Genomic DNA, 22,638 nt, shown 5'->3' with positions numbered 1-22,638 from the left:
GAATTTTGCATAAAAACACATAGCGGATACTCAAACAAAGCCCCATCATAACAACATCTAATGAACATCTAAAAAGAGCTAACAACTCATCAGAGCCCGACACCAGGCAGGAGATACAAAAGGGGAAATGGTTGAAACACTCGCTGTTTTTCTGTCACAAGAAAGCCTGAAGCAAGGCTAAATCTGAACCCTAATTAGCGTGTGCGGATGCTCCGACATGTCACACGTAGCAGCGCGTGCGCGCGCGAGCCCTTTCCCCGAAACCTGGTGAATCACAGCCTGTTTTCATCAGGACGTTAAGATCATCAGCTTCGTGATCTTGGCATCTGACACATGTTGCAGCCTGTAGGTCATTAACTACTAAGGAAACTGAAAGGCACTTGTGATGTGTAAATCACTGGTGTTTTTACACCTGTCCTAAACAAACCAATCCAGCATAATAGACTCTTACACTTGCTCACTTGCTCAGTCACCCCCCCCCCCCCCCCCAACACACACACACACACACACACACACACACACTCTCTCTCTCTCTCTCTCTTTCTCTCTCTCTCTCTCTCTCCATCTGTCTGCCTTTTCTCTCTTGGTCTTAAACACACACAAACATTCATACTGATGGAAAAAGATGTAGGATTTCAAAGCAGTAAACCAGGTGTACGAAAAAAGCTCCACTGACTCTTTTATATGTGCCGTCTTTTCATTCAGTGTAGCACATTCACATGCAGTGATATGCATATTTGGTACTGCTTGAAACATTAAGCTCTGGAGTTGTTGAAAAGCACCAGTTAATGATTTTCTGTTTAGTTGTCCAAATAATTCCCCCATCCAACCCATTCTGTGTCTCATTTTGGAGAATTTAAATGGCAAATGTTCTATCTGAAACAAACAGCAAATATTTACACCTTTGTATTCATAAAAATTAAATTTACACTAGTAGATTTCAGGGGCATCTCCCTGAAAAATAACCAAATCTTTATTAGCTGGTAAAAAAATATCAACAGAATGTCACCCTCCAAAAAGCATCATGCCAGTATATAAAACGTACAGCTTCAGTGTTTCTGAGCTGTCTCCAAGTATCGTTCACTGACATCAGCATGCAGCATCTCTCCTGCGGTCCGTCTGAGGGACTCAGTTCATCCCAGAGCCCTTGGTGTTCAGACCGGGCCAGCCGGTGCCCTGTGCCCGGCCTCTGTAGCTCCAGAACCGTCAGTCCACAGCACACCGAGCAGCATTTGGTGATGATGCGTCTGTGGTCAGCGTATCTGATTTGGAAGAGAAGCATCCTGTCTACTTAAGCACCCGTGAATCCAGCCGTGGTCACGTTTATTTTTTCAGGTTGAGCCAGGCCTGAAGTTTACCCAGAATGCCTTGCGTGTGTTTGTCAGTATGACAGGAAGAGGGCTCCGTGGGGTTTGAACCCGTGACCCTGATGGTCCGTGCTCCCTCTCGGCTGCTGGTGCCGCTAAACACGGCAGGTTTGCAGTGCTCTAGTTAATTGAGTGCTGTAGTGAACTGAGTTGTCTAAATTCAGATGTTACATGCGGAAAGAAAGCAGGGCGAGGAGGCTGATACTGGGAGATACGTGGAGATATACTGGGAAACCTCAGACAGCATCTGCCCTTGTATTGTCATGCACCGCTGCATCTGGAAAAATCCCCGGCTGTGTTCTGCTGTCCGAGTTTCAAACTGTCGAAAGTGACACTTGAGAAATTTTATGTACTCAGAAGTTCATAATTCCCACAAGTCCAACGTGACTTGAAGGCTTACATCTGTTTATTCCACAGAAAGAAAGAAAGGACTTCAAGACTGAAGGGCTTTACTGAATGTCTTTTGTGTGTGTGTGTGTGTGTGTGTGTGTGTGTGTGTGTGTGTGTGTGTGTGTGTGTGTGTGTGAGTATTTTCACCCAATTATATTATGACGAGCCTTTGCCAAAAATCTAAAAGGGTTTGGGATTGTGTTGCTGTGTAATACTGAGCTAGACGTTTAATTGGCTGCTTTGCCTTCCTCTTCTTACCCGTGAATGCAGATGAAACGCTGGACCAAAGTTATTAATCTGCTGTTCACACCATGGAAGCACTCAAATGAGATGTGACTGTAAATACATATTGGGCAGCAGTAAATGCATTGTAACAATAAAATTTGCTTTTGCAACACACATTATTGCACAGGCCAGTAAAAAATGGTTTCAAACGTAACGTAGAAGCGGAGCGGAACAGAATTACCGTGTGCACACGTGTCCTTCCTGATGCTGTTTCACTTTTCCTTCTAATGCAATAACCCCCTTTGGTTTGTCTCCAAAAATATTACAGCCATAAAAATCAATAGGGAACTACTCAAGCAAGGAGCTGAATGCATTTTTAATGGGATAAAAAAAATAGCTAAATGTATTACAAACTGTCCTGCAGACAATCCACTGTCCAAGAACAGTTCATATTTATTCATGATTTATATCATACCAGCATCGATTCCCTTCTGATTTTAACATGTCCCGGACATTGGATTATGGAAAGAAACCAGACTGATAACAGCTGTTACAGAGGGGATCTGGAGAATGAATTACAGAAAAACGTATGCAAGGGAGCCGCATGGTCCTCCACACCTTTATGTGATGGGGATCAGAGGGGTGATCCATTTCATCGTAGCCTTCTGGATCTGACGAGCCTCATTCAGCGGATGAGAAGCTTAATTAGCTAACGTGCAGATCCAAGTGCACACGAGTAGGAAAACACAACACCGGGACCGCTCTCCAAGAACAGGGTCCCCAACTTTTGTCTGAAGGCTTAAGCGTTTCTGCCTTTCTTAGGAACTTGATTTGCATTTGACTTTGCTCGAGACTCAAGGGGCGGCGTCAGTGCCAGGAAGGACACCTGAAACCTCTTGGAGACCCAGACAGAGTGAGACTGCAATCTGCAAATTGTGAGCGGCGTCGAGCAATGATAGAGTGCCATTTGGGGACACCGGGGACCTCTTATAAAAGCATGAGATGGTTCGCTGTGAATTACAAGAAGAGCACCGTGTCTGTATACACAGTCTGTATGTGGTTAGACTTTAATGGAAGTGAAGAAGGAAAAGATTTGTTGAACTCTGGCCTGCCGAAACTCTCAGTCATTTTTTTCATCACTTTGAAAGCAGAAATATGTTCACAATCAGAAGGGACATCAGGAACCAGTTGAACAGAGAAAAAAGCCATCGAGTGGCCCACTCAGTATAATATTACCGGTCACACCGCATTTCACATACACATATTTACTTATTTAAGATATTTTTTTTGAAAACCATCAACCATGTGCAAAGCAGACGAACACTGAAGACAAAACAAAAAGAAACAGGAAACACTCCAAACTTAACTGCTGCATTTGATCACGCATTCTTTAAATTCACAAAGAATCTGCAGAGATTGCTACCGACAAGCGGACCACCTGCTGCATCCTTTCTCGTCAAAATCGTTTGCAGTAAAGAAGCTATTAGATAACTCTGTTCTTCCATACTCTTTTGTTATCAGTAAAGATTGTTCACCTTAGGCACATGCTTTAGCCACAAAACCATGATGGGACTTCCAATGTTAAACGAACCATTATTGTACAGGATAGTGCACAATGATCCTCTCTTTTTGATTCAAGTTCTTGATTCATCTTTAGTATTGTAAAAATTCAACGTTTCATGTGCTGGGCTGCTCATCTTATCTTGTAATGTACATGCTGCACGAACATAGCATCGCACTGCCTATGTTCTCGTCTGGGTCTGGACAGTGTGGCGTTTGCACGTGATTATGTAGTGAGTAGCCTGTGTGATTCTGGAAGATAAAGCGTGGTACTTCACCTCAGAAGAATGAAGAGTCAGTGACTCTGAATATGTTTGAGTTACTTCAGGATTTCTTTAGTTAATTACATTGGGTATTCTTGAGTTAATGTCTTTGGGTATTCTTGAGGTCTTGACTTTAGGTATTGTTGAGTTAATGACTTCAAGTAGTCTTGAGTTCTTGACCGGGTATTCTTGAATTAATGACTTAGGGTATTCTTGAGTTAATGACATCAGTACTTTTTTCATGCCAAGATCCTGTGTAATTGGAATGAATGAGTCAAACTTTTAGTCAGCCAGTCAGGATAGGCGCTAGATTTGCTCAAACATATTCACTCTCTCTCATTCTGTATCCATCTGTCTGTCTGCCTATCTTTCTAAGACACTTAATGAAAGTCACTGGGACAATGAAGTTCTGTCCAACTAATGAAATCATCCTCCTCGTCATTTTCTCATTTTGTGTATCTGTCTCAGTCTCTCTGAATTGTCTTCAAGGTGGGCCTGAAGGCTTTAACTGCTAACTCTCCCTGCAACGCTAACTCTCACAGAACCTGTGTGGACCTGCCGCCTAGCATTAGCCTGCCAGCTATTTGCACACGTAAATAACTACATGCTACATTCGATAAGCTATTTATTTGTCTTTTGATTTGTTGTTCATTCTTAAGTTCATTCGTTCATGTATTCATTACAAGCAGTTTATGTCTCCCTCTGCATAGAGTTGACATTACTGCGTCTGTTAACGTTTCACGAGGTGTTTCATTTAAGCCTCATAAGAAAATGTCCAACCATTACACCCCACACACTGGAAACGTGGCGCCCCTTTCAAGCTCAATCCACTCGTAAAAATCTGACACACAACCGCTCGACTTCTGTTTCCGATTTGCTTTAGGACGCACGGAGACGTACCATCAGGCGTGGCGCGAGACGCGCTCGAGCCTGGGTCTGCCCTTCGCGCGCGGCCAGAAGAGCGCGCGCTCTGCCGTTCTGCTCGTAATCACTCCCCATTCCCGCGAGCCTCTCGCGGATCTGCGGGGATGGTGGTGGTGTGTGGAAGACTGCACCTCAGGCGAGGGGGGGGGGGGGGGGGGGGGGGCGACGACAGAGACGTCAACCCCGGGCGTCGCATTTGAATTTCCGTGCAGAGGCAGCAGTGTTGATGCGCTCGCGGTGCGTTTTATGTCACCCTTGATTTCCTCTTTGTAGAAGTGAAGTTTCCTTAGAGAAACTCTGGTGCGTTTGTGTTATTTTGAATGAAGGTGCTTGTAGCTCCACTGGCTTCTATGAAGGCCGTGACTCACGCAGCTAGCTCGCCACTGCTATGGGTGGCACTTACTAAAGGTGAGCAATTAAATGTGTGTTAACCGTCTGCCATTAATCTCTCACTGAGGCACCAGCGTTTAATTGACTGAGCATTCATGATTCACACTGCACAGGGTAGCAATATAATCGTAGTTACAAATGCACATTTGGTGACAAAGCCGTGGGCAGACCACCATAATCTTCAAACGTAAAGAGGAAAAAGAAAATGTTATTTCCGCTTCTTTTTACGGAAGTGGGTCAGCGACGCATAGGAAGGAACCCTGTGAGGCTCAAGCGGTGCTCGCCCACCGAACGCGCGCTCACGTCTCAGCTCAGTTATTTCATGATCGTTTTTTCTCCGTTAATGTGGCGGGAAATGCAGCAACCGTGACGTGAACCTCATAATACTGCGGATATACAGCCTATGTTTATAAATATACCCTTGTCCTATTAATTATTAATGTAGAACTGTAGAACTGAAGTGAAGCGTATGTCACAATGACATGACGTAACATAATAACAGTGTTGTGGTATAAAACGTGTCTGTTGTGTTTTTTCTCTGAAGCCGTTGGTCTGGTCTCGGGTCAATATCAATTTAGCGGGTCTTATATGGTACTACAACCTCCAGCCACTAAGTCGATGTGTTTGCCATGGCGAGTCGATCCTCTCCACGCACTTAATTCCTCCCATACTACCATGCTAATTCTGGGTAACGCTCTGATATCCCATGATGCTTTACACCTGGCTTTCCAAAGGTGTGTGTGTGTGTGTGTGTGTGTGTGTGTGTGTGTGTGTGTGTGTGTGTGTGTGTGTGTGTGTGTGTGTGAGAGAGAGAGAGTGTGTGTCTGTGTGTGTGTGTGTGTGTTCATCTTCCAATCTTTTTTAGAACCTAGAAAGAAGCTCCCAGACAATTTATAACACACTCATACCTGTTTTCTGCCAAATGAAACTGCATGCAAATTAAATTAAGTAGATCTACATTTCACTTCACACTGAATAAGCACTGAATTTATTTAACTGAATCATAGACATATTTTCAATTGGATTTGTGTCCTTTAACATTACCCTGTGTTGTTCCAATAACTGCAAGTTCAAACATTAATTGTGATCTGTGATTGTGTGATCTGGTCTGGTATATTCAATCATGCCTTATTTCAGTTTTTCAGTGCAAATGTGAACATCTGCTAAAGCCCTTTTTATTCATTTAATTACTGCTTTCTCTCTGAGGCTATGAGTGCAAAATGATTTCTGAATCAATTTACCGTACATTTAAAAGTAATAATCATATGTCTTTGAAATGTAACCAAAACGGTTTGTTTTTGACCTAATATTCCAGAAATGTGCAGGGGGCTGTCATTTTTAATAATTTTTACAAACAAGAATCATATGCTGCCTACCAATTTTATTAGAAATATTCATTTATTAGCATCACTTGCAGATGTACAGTGACAGCACAGACAGGCTGAGTGAGCGATTATGATCCATTTGTTACCATGCCCGAGTTGTCTTAACTATCCACCAACTGTTCGTCTGTCGTCAGATCTTGGCCACAGGACCAATCGTGGTCGTATCTCAGATGGCGGATCGCTACAAACCCAGTATTAACACTGACAAGTGTAAAAACCCTTGCTTAACCACTCTGCTTGAGACACCCTTCCAAAGACAGCTCCAGTTCCTCTAAAATGTGGTCCGATCCCCCCCCCCCAAAACAAAAAACGATCCGTTCAGGAGGTGAACCTGTGGTCAAGAGGTGAGCCTTTGGTCAGGACCCGACCGGCGATAAACTGCATGTAAGGTGGCTGACAGGCCGTTCATGTCAGATGAACTGCAGCATGAAATCGTACACCCCTAAATTCACCCACAGGAGAGGTGCGGCTAATAAACCTGTGTGCCTGTGTGTGTGTACACAAGCCAGGTGTTTTTAATAAAGCGTATGGTGAGAATGCATAGGAGGGCTCTCGGTTTGACGTTTCAGAACTTAAAAACACGCAGGGGCTTTGGCTTTACATAAACTGCATACACCCCTAGACAATTTCTCAGATCTTGGGGTCCCAAAATGCTGAAGGCAGCCTTGGCCAGCAGTGGAAACACAAACGCCAAGCGTTTGCCAGCCTTGCTAATCTTGCCAGTAATGTTCAAACACAAGTGCAGAGCCACTCCGAACGACTAGGATGGAGTTATGCTTCCGTTTGCTGTTAGCCAGCCGAGGAGTTTCTGCATGAACTGTCTCTTCGATCCCCTCTGCTTTGTCCCTGTTTGTTTTGAGACATTCTCCCTTAATAATTAATCCTTTTCCCCCTTGTTTTCCATTAATGAGAAGCTTTCATCTCTGCAGTGTTGAAGCGCACTGATAGTGGGGAACTGTCTGTGCCTGCTCCCCTGTGGCTCGGCTCGGCCGACGCAGGCCCTTTGAACGCAGACAGGAGAAGTGCGACAGCTTATCACCACCGGCGATGCCGACGCCGGCATCCGCGCGTTTTCGAATTAGCACACCGCGCGCTTTTACATAACAGACAAACAGAGTTCATCCAGGGGTCAGAGAAACTCGAGAGTCTTCTCCCTTCAACAGAGTGCACTGAAGTTGGAGTATGTTGATATACTTCAGGTTTAACGTCAACCCTGAAAGAGGGATACTTCCTGGTGCACCTGAGAACAAGGGTAGAAGTATATGAATTTGATGTTTGGTCTGATTTATTTGTTGCATCTGTCTTTTTTTTCATCTTTTTTTTCCCTTTTTTGTAATATGACCCATTTTGTGTCCATGGAAATTTAATAGGTCAGGAACATTGCAGCCTGTTTACATCTATCAAAATAAAAGGCCCCGTGTCCTCAAACAGGGTCCGGAGCTCAAAAGCATTTGCATCAAAGTGTTATTCAACTAAATCCTATATGACTTAATCTTACAGGTCTAGTCTTAACTCACAAATGGTTTTTGGTTGGATCCGAGGGTGTATTTGTTAAACGAAATGACCTACATTGTGTTTAAGTTGAATGCTTTGTTTTGTAAGCCACAGTGACTTTAAAAGGGAGCGATTGGGCCTGGACCACGTCTCCTCTCCTCTATAGCGTGGCTCGAAGGCCACCATACTTTAATCTATAGTCCACATTTCTTCTTCTATTCATCAAGTTCCAACACAGGGATTTAAGAGATGAATCGCTGGCAGAAACACCTCTAAATGAGTTTCCCTGCCCCCCCCCTTTCTTTCTCTTCTCCATCTTTTAAACAATTATCTACAGAGAATGGAACATGCATCCAATTACCCACAACCCCTCAAAAAAAAAAAAAAAAAAAAAAAAAAACAGGAGTGACAAACGCTGTTTGTGAAGATGGTTTCGAAGAGACTGAAGTGACTCACGGTTGTCTGCATCTTTGATGCTGACTTGCTGTATTTCCTTTTCATCCTAAGGGATGGCACAAACACAGGTTTCCAGCATCCACAGTCTTCAGTGGCCAATAACTGCAAATTAGCTGAATAATGTGCAGGATAGGAGGACGTCTTGAGGCTGTGTGAATTCTTCACATTTATATGCATAAAATGCTGTGGGAATTCGCTCAGTTTCAGGATCGTGCTCTGGGCGTCACATTCGTTATTTGTTCGTAACATCAGGCAAACGTTTCAGCGAACCGTCCTCCGCATCCGAGACGTTGACATAATGGTGCACGGAATTCTGGGAAGTGCTGGTCCACTCATTAGCCCATGTTTCATCAATCAGAAATTTCAAAGTAACATTAAACACATCTTTATACATCAGCCAATGACATGAGTATCTACGTAAACAATCTGGCACCGAGTTGAGAAGTGTCGCGAATTACAACGAATAGATCACAGATAGAAGATAAATGGCCGTTTGTTTTAGCTCAAAGCAATGCTACAAAGCTGAGTATTTCTTCCACATAGAATGGTATCGATGTGGTTTTAAAGATTACAGAGAAAGAATCTCCGATCCACACAATCACTGCTTGGCCTCCTCTTTAGGCTTTAAATAAAAAACCGAGAATACCAAACTGCCAAGTCGATTCCTCGGTCTCCATTTCCAGTGATGATGGTAGGTTCCGCATATGAACCGACACGCTGTGATTCTCCGGACAAAGCCTTGCCCGAATCAGAATAAACAAGTCCGGTACTGATTGGGAGATTAGCTTACATCTGGCCGGGGCGTTGTGTGCATGTGCATGGCAGAGATTCTCTAATTTGCAAATTGAGATGTGTGAAAATATGTCTGAGAGGCGAGCCACTGTCTGGCCAGGGAAAAGACGGGAAGAGAGCACTTTTTGGCAGGGGGAGCGGCCTCGGAGGAACCGGCATAATCTCTTTTTCTGCCTTCCCGGTTTCTGAGAGAGGATTCAATGAATATGTCAAGATAGAGACAGGGAGGACCTAGGAAGAGAAAAGAAAGGGAAAATTTTATATATAAAATTTCCTTCTCTAAATCTGTGCCGGGTCTACAGAGGTGTTGCTCTATTGTGTTAGGAGCCATGCAGACACCGCTGAACTGTATGACCATGTATGGAGCTAGAAACTAGACCGAGAAGTGGTTGTCTAATGAAGAACGTAGCGGTTAGCATATTAGCGCTCTGTGTCCTACCTAAAAGCCACACATTAAACCCTGTGGCACGGGTGGCACTGCACAAACTAGTTCAGAATCCACTAGTGGGTATAAGCATGTGTTCATATACTGTATGTGAGTGCATTCGAGACTGATGAGTATCTTAAGTCAACGCTTCACAGTCTTGCTCAGCTCCCAGTGGCAATGAGCTTATTATACACAACATGGCGGCAATTGGACGATGACAAAGGAGCAGATGGCAAATGATCACAGTTAAAGCACTTTTACTTTCACTCCTCCACTTGTTCTCCTCCTTCCCACATTCTTTTCTTCCCTTTCTGTCTCACCATGATATACTGCCTCTATTACTCTCGTCTCTCTCCCTCTCCCTCTCTCTCTCTCTCTCTCTCTCTCCACTCACACTTCTCTCTCCCTCTCTCTCTCTCCCTCTCTCTCTCTCTCCACTCACACTTCTCTCTCCCTCTGTCAAACATGACAGACCATAACAGCCAACCTAAGTGACACACACTCCTCCCTACACTCTTCTGTTTCGCACATTTTGCATCGATCATGCTTTCTTCTGGTGCCACGTTGAAGATGATGAGGAGAGCTCTCTCACTCTCTCACTCCCCCCCCCCCCCCCTCTCTTTTATTCAGATAGCTTATTTGTGGGAGAGATTAAAGGATTAGACCAGCACTAGCACTCTTCTCCAGGACGGACTAGGGTCAGAAGTTCACCGCTGCCCAGGGGTGCCGGCTTCCCTCCCAGCCGGACCAGAGCTGGACCTGTGATGGGTTGCCAGCAGTGCCAGCCCGCCATCTCCTCTCTGCCAGAGGGCAGCGGCCCCATGCCCGGCAGGGGATTAAGGCGCCCTGCTGCCTGCTGATAGCGGGCAGAGGATCTTGCCCGTGAAGCAGATCCAGATCTTTCCCCCATCCACAGACGGAAGCGGCCCGGGCCAGTCTGGCAGGGCGGGCGCTGCGTTTTTACCCAGCACCCCCTCTGACGGCTTTGACACTTTGCGTTCGTAGGCGGCTGCACTGACGGTTGCCCTAGATCAGCGGTCCTCGACCCCTGCTCCTGGCACTGGGCAGCCCTGTAGCGCTGCCGTCCAAAGCTTGATGTGCCACATCTGAGCCATCTGATTCTTGGCTTTGATTGGTGAGAACTGGTGAGACAGTTTTGAGTGTGGTGTGATACATGCAGGGGGGGGGGGTGGTTTTCAAGAGGAGAACTAAACCGATCCCAATAAACTCTAAAAGTTGGTATTTAGACAATCAATAGATTGTCTCCAATCAAAATCTCTTTTTCACTTATCTGATGTGACACACAGGATTAACAGGATGAGTTAATTAACATGCCCCCTTGTGACCTAGAGCATTGATGGAAAACAATAACCTATGAAGAGAAAGCTTACTTTCAGTCTGGGATTAGTACTCCGCGACTGGGATTAGTGATCTGGGCCTGGGATTAGTGAACCCCGGCGTTCCGTGTCCCCGTTATACACGACCTCACAAACCCGTGTAAACAGCCCACCTGGACTGGACTTCCTGCCCCGGTTCGAGCGTCTTGGCTCTTGTCTCAGCTGTTCCTCGTTGACATGTGAGACCCCGCTGGGCCACACAGGGTGAGTCAGTTAATGAGTGAGACAGGGGTATAATTTCCCCCGAGAGGGTCTTTCTCTCCCTCCATAATTCGCCCACTTACAGACACTCCAACATCTGTCATCATTAACAAACGCATGGCCTTTTGGGCCTACTTTACACTGAACTTAAGTGTGACTACACTACAGATGCATGCTGTACATGCCACTTATAAAGATAATAGCACAAAATAGACCCTTTGAGGCCCCAGACCCTTTAGGGCCCTATTCATGTGTGACACAATATACCTAACTAATGTAAATATTAGTGCAGTACACGAGAAGGATCTTCCTACAGTAACTGACCTGAAACTGACCTCAGTGCAGTCTCTGTAAAAACATACGTATCTGTCCCTTTAACTTTAAAAAGCTCAACAATTCTACAATTTTGGTTCATTAAACTTCAGATAATTCCGCATATAATTTTTTTATTAGCTTACTGATTGCACATTTTAAAACAGCTTTACATCAGGAAAAAAAATTTATTTACTGCTACTACAGGGTTGCCAACTCTCACGCATTGAGTGTGAGACACACGCATTTGACTGTCTTCACACGCTCTCACGCCACACATCCGATTTCTCACGCCGAAAAAAAAAAATCCAGTTTATTTACCTCTGATCCACATCTATGATTCAATGAGTTACTAGTTTGCTCTGGCACCAACCACTGATCGCGATATAATATTTAATTTGTGTCCATTTACCCCCCGTCAATAATTTACATTCCCCCCAGGTTCAAATCTCACTCCAAGTGATCTTGAAAAGTTGGCAACCCTGCTACTATTTATTGTTTAAACAACTTTTTAATAATGTTGGCCTGACATAAAATAGTATGTGGAACTAGAAGAGTATACTAGTACAGTATACTAGTATAGTATACTAGTACAGTATACTAGTACAGTGTGCTAGTACAGTATACTAGTGTACCCTGGTATACAGTAGTGAAGGTATTTCAGTCTCAGAACTGCTGTTGTACTCTATGGGTTGCGGAGATGACCAGAGGTGTTTCAGTGTGGAGCTTATTGACATTCACAACATCACTTTGGTGCTGATGGATTTTTCCATTTGTGGCATTATTGACCATAGTGTGTAATAAATGAGGTGAACTCAAGACATTCTTTACAGATCTACAATCCAACACATGAAATCACACTCTCTGTTACGGAATACAAAACAGTTTACACTGCTTATATACAGCCTAGATATATAAATCAACAAGGTGATGTACAAAGAAAATGTTGGGCTTGTATAGTATTACTGTACTCTTGGGGCAAAAAGGTTATTGGTTGTTGTGATGTTTTAAGATATTTCACATTGTCAGATTTCGCTTCAGTAATATAGGTAATGAAAACAAGACAGTTGGCTCTTGAACGTTTCAGTATTTAAGCAAAAACACTGTTTGTCCCAGGTAGATACAATCATCACACTGTACCATGTCAAACGAGCTCCTTTGAAACTCAAAGCTGTACCAAGCTTACCCCTTCAGCCCATCAAAGCTGCATCACCCCACCGTCCCCCATAGCTGTAGAGCTTATTGAGTTAAGTAGCTGTTTGGAGTCACAGGGGACACACTTAAACCTCCAAAAAGGCTGATGCCACCAGCCGGTCGGCCTTTCCCCGGACCCCCTCGGGCTGCCGTTTTAAAGCCGTACCAGCCAATGAAAGGACACCTTGGCGTGGCAAGCCCCAACAGTATGTCACAGGGATCAAACACACACTGCCAAAGCTGTAAGGTAAATGGTAAGCTGCTTTCATCATCTTCCTGTAGCGGACCCACACCGAGCTCCTCCCTTCTCTTAAGCTGCCCAGAAAGCCACAGGGGAGGGGAGGCATTCTGAGCTACACAAGTAGGAGGAACCAGCAGAGAATTAAAGCTTCTCCCGTGATTCCATGGCATTAGAAAGAGAGGCCCTGTTGGGCACCAAAGGAAGGTGTCTTTGGTTTAGAGTCTAGATCAGAAGATGTGGGGGTTCACCATTTGCTTACACACACACAAACACAAACACAAACATGCACACACACACACACACACACACACACACACACACACACACACACACACACACACACACACACACACACTCACATCGCCCCTTGCCAAGATATATTTTCAGCATAGAGATGCACGTCACTTCACCTCGGACACTCGGTAATTAGGCGCATGAGTGGTGATGATTTTGTGCACTGTGTACCCCCCCCCAACAACACACACCTCCCAGGGTGCCACACCTATTCATTACCCAATCAGCAACCGGGACAGCTGGGTCGGGACCATCCGCTCGGCTACACTCGAGCCGCCCACCCAACAAGCGCTCCACTCTGTATCAGGTAATAGAATCAAACATCCTGGTCCTGTCAATTCCCTGTCAATACTGTAGATTACTCCCATGTTAACGTTGCCTGGGGAACCTCGATAAGAACAGCTTGTGATCGTTTAAACTGGCCTTAGACTACAGACAACAGAACCAGAACAGTTGTGTGACTTTCATTGTTTTATTTACCCACCAGAGCAATTATTAAATATCATTATTCTGACACCCAAAATCTCAGAATTAATTCAAAGAATTAGTATGCGGATAACAAAGTTCCATAAATCAGGATATGAAGTAAAAGCTTTCAAACTAATGACAAAAGAGTAACAGAGTCCTCATAAAGAAGATGGAGAGGGCCTGACAAGTCATTTAAAGGACTGACATTTATGAGGACTTTTATCTTGCTACTAGTGTCACATCATGCACAGACCCAAATCTAAAGTCCCTCTTACCAGTGTTACCAAACATGTTACCAAACTATGTTTCATTGGCAATCTCACATTCTGGACAGCTTCATTCGATGGTTTCAAACACTGTAGGCCCTGACTAAGGCAACAGAGAAATCCGCCTCACCAAATGTGTGAGTTACAGCTCCTGAAGTGCCTCCCTTCTCACTGGGGGGGTGATTGAGCCAACAATAAACGTGTGGGCACTTTTGGCAAACATTTACCCAGATAGTCACTACGTGCCGAACCGAGGGAGGATGTCGGGTATGTGTGATACAGGCAGGGTTACGATACCAGAAGAAGAGAGGGACCGAGAAAGTAGAAAGAGAGGGAGAGAGAGAGCTAAATATGGACATAGAGTAGGAGTAGTTACATTCGCTGATGAGACATGGACACTAGTTGGTTTATCACGTTCATTTTAATCCCGAGAGGAAGCCGGCTTTCAAATGTCAGACTAACAAGTTGAGATATCTATTTGTGAATAGAGACAGTGAGCTTGATTCGAGCCTATATAGAGACAGTGGGCAGGTGAGCGCTATTTGAGCCTATATACCACAGCCCTAAGCCAGCGATTATCATTAGAGCCCTCCTACATATCACATTTCTCACGCCGTCTCCCTGTGCTAACTTTGCTCTTTTTCAGCAGCAGAGAGAGGTGAGTCGCAGAACCCTGCGAACATCCAAAAATCGCCCACGCTGCAAAACTCTATTAGCCTTGTACGTTCCATTAAAAAAATACATGTATCCTCAAACACTCAGGTTTCTCACAGTAATTTATGCACAAAAAGTTACACGGCTAGGCATATTGTGAAATGCCATCTATAATGAATCGGCAACGCATTTTAGTTTTGAAAACTATGGACACCTAGGGTATCGTTTAAGGAGGAAATGCTATTTACATCAGGCTGTAGTCATTTCCTGTACAGGTGTTCCCCCGTGCAGGACGGTGAGTGGCGTGAAAACGCACGCTCGTCTTGCATGCTTAAACACACCAATGGAGCAAGTGAATCTGACTTAACCATGGAAACGAACGGCGCATAAATATTGATCCTGGTGTCAACTGTAAGACAATGTTCCTCATCAGATCACTACCACTATCACTGCTTCGTGTGTGTATGCTGTGTGTGTGTGTGTGTGTGTGTGTGTGTGTGTGTGTGTGTGTGTGTGTGTGTATATAATTGTATATACTGTATATATAATTATGTATTGTAAAACTTTTTTCTCAGTGTGATAGGAAGTTCACCTGAGGTACCATATCTCCCTATCTCTCCTTTACACTGCACACTCATTAATGTCAGTTTCATAGATCTTGCCCAGAGGGGGTCTTACTCATAGCTTGCGCTTAAGACGAAGACAACATATTCAATTACGCACATTTCCTGCTTGGTCTGGCTTGGCGTTCCTCTCTGCATCCCAAGCGAACACCTTCCGCCCTTATCTGCGTTCAAGAGTCGTAGAATTTGTACAACATTCCTCCACGCCGGACGCTACATGTTGTTATATGCGTGTTACATGTTGTTATGTGCACTGCTACAGAAATAGTGGTTTTCATATTTCCGTAACAGGCATGACATGTCACTAGCCCGATTTGCCATGCTCATGTTTCATGTAGAGAGAAAAGTCTCATTACAGTAAAATAACAGTATGTGCTCTCTCTCTCTCTCTCTCTCTCTCTCTCTCTCTCTCTCTCTCTCTCTCTCTCTCTCTCTCTCTCTCTCTCTCTCTCTCTCTCTCTCTCTCTCTCTCTCTCTCTCTCTCTCTCTCTCTCTCTCTCTCTCTCTCTCTCTCTCTCTCTCTCTCCCAAGGTTAATGTACTTACTCTTGTCAAGGTCCCATAAAAACACAAAGCCTATCAAAGTAAATAATACATGAAAACTCGGTGCAGTGAAGGATGATAGGAACTCAATTCCCTTTCATCAGACAGTCAATTCCAGGGTAAGTTTGGGGACGTAGATTGATTTGCGCTCCTCAGAAGAAATGCGGGGGGGGGGGGGGGGGGGGGGTGGTTGAGGTGGAACACATCTATACTTAACTTAAACGTCCTTTTTCCAAGTGTTACATGTTTCGTTTTCTCTTTTCACCCTATTTTCTCCCCTCATATTTTAATCCCGAGCACTTTCAGCTACTCTACGTATTTTTAGCACGTAACCCGCTGCGCTTTTCCACTTGGTTGCTATGGCCACAGTAAATGAGGATATGAGCGCGAGCTGCCGAAAGCGCTAACGTGCAGCGGGAAGTTGGAACCGAGGTGCGCGTGCTGTAGGGGCCATATTGACGGGAAGCAATCGCCGCTTCGCAGACGCGTGGCCGCACAGATTTACAGCCGTCTCAGGCTCCGGGGGAGGCACAAATGATGTCGTGAGCCGGTGGCCATTTTATTTAGCACGACCTTGATTACGGAAGAGTCATTCTGAAACGGAAAAACAAAATGAATGGATTAAAGTGCTCTTGATAGTGTTGCGTTACATGACATTATTGTGTCAAAATTCAAAGATTCAAGATCTGAGAACATCTCTAAAGACACATTTAAATTAACAAAATGTTTAAACATTCAGATAAATTACGGAATAAAATGACATGATAATGCATACGCAGCCCCCAGATGGATTATTATTTTTGCCTTCATGTTAAGCAGGTAACATTCTCCTGTCTTAGAGCTCCTTCCCAAACGCTGCTATTTGCATTATTTTGTATCTAATTGCTACCCTCCTGAAGTCCCAGGAAGGGTCTCAGTTCCAACAGGAAATGTGGTGAATTTACCCAATATCCAGGGCTTTAAAGTGGAGATGCAGGTCTATCCAATCATGAAGGACTGTGGAGAAAGTTGTCTGGAATGGGTTGCATAGCATGTACCGATAGCTAATGTAAACCTCATGCTGATTGATGACTTTTTAAAAAATGGTCTAACGTTAGCCTAAGTCCCAGGACCTTGTAATGGACTCTAAAGAAAACTGTGGTGGACTTCGAGGCAAAACATGGAATAAGCTGTTCTTTCTACTTTGATAGAGTACGTCATTGTAAGTCGACACCAGCCGCACTGCGGGGCTCTCACGGGATGTCTACTCGGAGGTTTTTACAGAGCCAGTATGTTTCAAAGACCTCTCTCTTTTTTTGACATATTTCGGATGAAGTAAGATGGCGTCCGAATCAGCATATTCAGGTTTTCAGATTCCACCTAGACAGCAAACATGGTGGCGGGCTAACTGTGCAGGAGATGAACCACATAACGAGGTGCCTCGGGTCTGCGGGGGCCGGCCAGGGTTGAGCAGCGAAGAGCCTCTTCACCTTGGCACAGGAGTTTCTTTCCTCCACGTCTTCTGTTCCGAGTCTCCTTCACATTCCCTGACCTCGATTCCTCCGTGAGCAGCTCTGATTGGGATTCCCAGCAGACCTGACTGCGAAGCACGACTGGAGGTCTGCTCGTGAGGATCACGGTCTCCACCTTCTCTCAGGTTCACTTCTGGGGCTCTCAGGGCACGGGGGACGCCGTGAGCTGGCCGGACACGGCCGGACCCGAGCATCGCCAAACTCACACCAACAGTGGTTTTACTCCATATTCAGACCCTGATGCTTGTGTAATGTGTTAGTGTGTGTGTGTGTGTGTGTGTGTGTGTGTGTGTGTGTGTGTGTGTGTGTGTGTGTGTGTGTGTGTGTGTGTGTATCTATGTAGTCTCTTAAAACCGAATGGGTACGCACAGCATGTCGAGCTTTTGAGCTTGTAAAATTATTGGGGCAATGGCAGAAGCAGCTCTTTTACAGAGTGTGTTTTCTTATCTAGTTTCAAAGCGTGATAGTTCTCCTGCTCCTCAAACATCAGCCCGTAGGGACTCCCTGTGTTGCTGCTGTGAGGAGATCTCCAGTCCTCCATCTCCTCCAGAGAGGGGAAGTTTTTCTCAGGCTTTTATTTCCCCCAATTTTGCCCTAATTATCAAGCAGCATCAAGATGTGTATAGGATTCACTTTTTTTATTTTACCCAGAACTCTATACTGCACGTACAGGACAAGTCAGCGTTCAATTTATGTAAAACATGAAAACGGTCAGACCAGTGAGGCACTCCCATAGCAGCGGTGGTACACTTTAACTATAAAGGATTGTACTTCTCATTTGAAACTAAGGCCGTGGAGGTAATTGGGGCACGGTGACATAGCACTCAGCCTTCTCTCTGTGCCCGGAGGCCAGAGGCACCACTACAGATCTAACAAGTCAATAAGTAGGATGAGTCAATAGCTTACTAAGACAACTGCTAGCATAAGCACTAGAGAGGCCCTGGATCCTCAGCACATGATCTAACCACAACACTATTAATATCTTGCAAGCGAGGACTTTATCGTACATCGCCAAATGGTGAAAGAGCACAGAATCGCAGCAGTGCATTCTCAGAGCGTTTTACTCTCCGTGATTCTCAAGCAAAGTGTCGTCTGTCTGTGGCGCAGGCCTGGCAGGTCTCCTCCGATGAGGTGGTGACGTCATTCAGATCTTTGTCTCTGGACACTTGATTGAAAATGTCTCAGCATGACTCATCATCTCTGTGTATTTTGCATGAAAACAGCCAGCTTTACTTTAGCTAATTGCTTTGTTAATTGCAGGGGAACCTCTGAGGTCGTGAATATTCCGCGCAGTTGAGAAGGAGGTGTTTGCCGAGCGGTTTTCGAGTTCCAGCGCACAGCCAGGCTGGTTGGAACTGGTCGGAAGCTGAAAGAAAAACAGAACCAGATCCACAAAATCCAGACATCTGTGAGGAAGTCACAGAGGAACTCACAGAGGCTACAGTAAAGACCTCAGCTATGCCAGTGCACGCTGAGCACAGACAACAGCAGTACTGATCGAGGTGGTTAGCGGAATTTACCAGGGCACAATTTGTCCTGGTAAAGTGTTGCAATCCCTTACACCCTGGTCTGGGGATGAATATATCTTAAGGCTTTGCGGTAAACAAATCTTGGCGCTATTTTGGTTTTAATTCTCTCAGGATATGTTCATTAATAATCAGATAAGTATGCTACTCTAAAGCACGACAGTAAATCTACGAGAAAGTCACATACAAACTGCCCTATTTAGATTCGGTCTCTTGAGCAAAGAATTACACAGCTGAGACGGCCGTGAATGTAGGTGCCTTTGTTTCTGGGTGTCAGTCAGTGTCCTTCACAGTCATTTACATTTTCAAAATTAAAACTCTGTTTTCCGGTGGGGCAGCGGTGGGGGGTGGGACAGAGTTGGGGGTGGGGGGTGGAAGAGGAGGGGGCGATGGCTTTGACTCAGAACCGGGCTAGGACTGGACTCTCAGAGCCGGGTAGGACTCTAGGACTCTGACATGTGGCGCCAGCGTGCTGGCCCAAGCCAAACATGACCTGAACCGGTTGCCTTTGAAAATTTGGACGATTTTTCTGCAGAGTGCACAAACTCCTCTTGATGCCAGAGCCGATGCCATATACACTAGCCGAGCAGAGTGGGGTGAGGGACGAGGCCACTAATTAGAGGGAGACATCAGAACACACGCACAGTAGGGATTATTATGGCTGAAATACTAGAGTGGAATTAAAACTGGGGTCCCGTATTCCAAAGGATTGAGATCCAAAGGAAAGTATAAAGTCCAGAAGAATCAGATACGCCGTTAAAACGTGTTTAGATTCATTAAATCAAATAGATAAGTAAGCAGATAAATGGCCATGTAAACATATTATTGACTGTAATGAGCCAGACCTTTGGATGCACCTTTTCTAAACATTTCCTTTGACATTTGGGAATTCGGGACTTCAAGCTACAGAAAAACTTGATGAATGACTAAAGGTAATGTGATGATAAATGAAGGAAAAATGACTTTGCTGAGAAACACTGGGGAGAAATTACTTTTTAATTTGATTTATTGCTATTCCCTCTGAGCATATGGGGGAAATGATAATAAGGACACAACAAGCCTTCCAGAGGATCTAACCTGAGCTCGACGTCTTGTACAGCTGGGTGGGTACAGAAGTGTGAGATGTCTTGTGTGTGCGGTGTGTGTGTGTGTGTGGGGGGGGGGGATTATTGTGGTTAGTGGAAGGAAGCTTCTGTCATTAGTGACTTCGCAACAGTCTCTCTCCACTTAGGTGTAATCTACACTATGCAGAAAGTGCTGTCATAAGTTATATTGCTTTAGGTCCACAGTGACAGACTGAACTACTCATCTATAGGGACATAGTGAAAAGGACAGCGTAAGCAGTAATCTTTTGTGTGTGTGTGTGTGTGTGTGTGTGTGTGTGTGTAGGGGCGTGACTGTAGGTGAGACACTCATCCATTCACAGGAGGTTTTCCCCGTTCACCCTCTCATGGAGGCAGGCTCCTTCGGGTAAATTCTCAATGCCCCTCCATTACCCCTGGGGCAAAAGTCTACAGAGTGTGACAGAGGCAAATGTGTATCGATGAGCACGTCAGCGCCGGAAGCAATAAACGAGGTTGAGCTGGACAAAATCAAAGGGAGGCGGGGCCAAGGAGACACAGCCACGCCCACACCCGCAAGCACATGCTGCTCTGGCAGGGCTGTCATGGCTCCGCCTCCCTTCTCCTTTCTGATTGAGGGTGTTACAAAGCAGGCAGGGAGCCTGGAACTAGCAGCAGCATTAATATTTTAAAAAGGCCACGCGCTACTTTTGATGCACAGGCCCTTATGCAAATCGAGAGGGGGGCGTGGCGTCCCCGAGGAGGCCGTGTTGCCTCACACTTTCTTCTGAAATCCCCCCTTTTTTTTCTTGATAAATCTAAATGAACTTTTCACCCTCCCTCTGCAGACCCTGTTCAGAGCAGAGAGAGGGGGAGTCAAAACCGGTCCGCACATCTGCGGCGAGCGCGTGTGTGGGTGCGCGTATCACGCGCACAAACGCACTTGTGTAGAGTTAACTCTTGTAGCATGTTGCCTGAACATGTATTAATATCGAGTTATCATTAATTAAGTTACCGGGAGCTTTGAGACTAATTGGAATGAATTGAGAACAGGTTGCAGGCCTTCTCAGCCACATGCGACGTAATTCTTTGTAAATGGATTGCCGCTCTGTAAAATAAATGTGCAGTAACGAACCGATAGCCTGGCGTGTACTGCCTGTAGGACGGAATTTGACGCGACGAGGTGGCACGTCAATGGATTGTCGTCAGCGTGGTGAGATAGCTTGCAGAGTGTCGCGGCACACTTCGTTTGCTCTGACACGTTGCAAATTGGGTTACAAGGTTCACGTGGCTCCTGACAGGCGACAAGGGAACGACCTTCACTGTACTCGACACTAAAGTGCACACAGGACTTTGTTACCATGAGATCTCGTAGCCCTCGTTAAAAGAGGTTTATTTATAGATCATAATACCGCATTCTATTACTTCATCTTGTCATAATCTAGGTTCTTCTAGGGGCCTCTTTGTCCGTATATCTGTATCTACTTGGGATCTAATAAGGAAAAAGTCAGATCATGGCTCAGCCTGTAACGCTAGCGGAATATTGGCTGTTGGGCCACGCTGCAGGTCAATGCTTTTCAGCTGCTGCCAGGATTTCGTTTTTTTTTTTCTCTCAATGGAGAGCTCACAGCTTTAAGAGAGATATCAGATATGTCTGCTGAGTGAACAGGCAGAGATAATGGCCCATAATATGAATCAGGTGTACTTGAAGACATTCTTTTCGTTTGACATTCCTTTACAGCCCAGACGATCCACTTCAACTCTTCGATTCTCCAGACGATCCGCTTCAGTTCCATCCAACAAAGCCAGGAATTCTCCCTAGGGGCCTTTTAACCCTCGCGTCCATTCTCATATCCAGGAGTAGGCGGGATAATGTGGCTACCTAAAGCCAAGCTTATGCATAAACATGAGCTTAAAAATGGCCCCGCCCTCCCCCATCCGCCCTACCCCCCATTTAGCCTGTGAATGGTTCACTTTGTCAAACTGTGCCAACTGTTTCTGAGTCTCTGTGTTGCGTGGCCAATTTGGGTGATGTAAAAACGGCGAGCGCTTAGCCCGTCAGGAGGTGTACGAGATGGTGATGTAAAGGGTCTGTTTTCACGGCGGGTTGGAGGGGTTGCTGCATTCACAGGATCACATCAGCCCCGCTGGTGCTGGATTCTGTTATCGGGTCTGCTTTGTTCGTGTAAGAACTCCCCAATGATCTCAATGATCAGCAGGAACCTGCAATATGTCTGCGTGAGCCGGAGCGATGCGGATGATCGCGAGGGTGCTGATCGTGAGAACTTACTGCTGGAAATGTAATATTTCTTCTGCGGTACGTGTTCACAACTTTATTATACCTTCTATGTTATTTTTTATTGATTTGAAGGCTGATAAGACCACACAAACCACAGCTGCCACATCTGAAGCATGACCCGGAAGCAAAAAAAAATAAGGCACCCAAGAGGAGTCCTGTTATCCAAGAGCCCTGTTCTCCAAGATTAAGAGTCCTGTTCTCCAAGATTAAGAGTCCTGTTCTCCAAGAGCCCTGTTCTCCCAGATTAAGAGTCCTGTTCTCCAAGATTAAGAGTCCTGTTCTCCAAGAGCCCTGTTCTCCAAGATTAAGAGTCCTGTTCTCCAAGATTAAGAGTCCTGTTCTCCAAGATTAAGAGCCCTGTTCTCCAAGATTAAGA

The sequence above is a fragment of the Brachyhypopomus gauderio genome, chromosome 9 (assembly GCF_052324685.1).
Source record: "Brachyhypopomus gauderio isolate BG-103 chromosome 9, BGAUD_0.2, whole genome shotgun sequence".
In the NCBI taxonomy this organism is placed as follows: domain Eukaryota; kingdom Metazoa; phylum Chordata; class Actinopteri; order Gymnotiformes; family Hypopomidae; genus Brachyhypopomus; species Brachyhypopomus gauderio.
Note: the sequence above shows the minus strand (reverse complement) of the source record.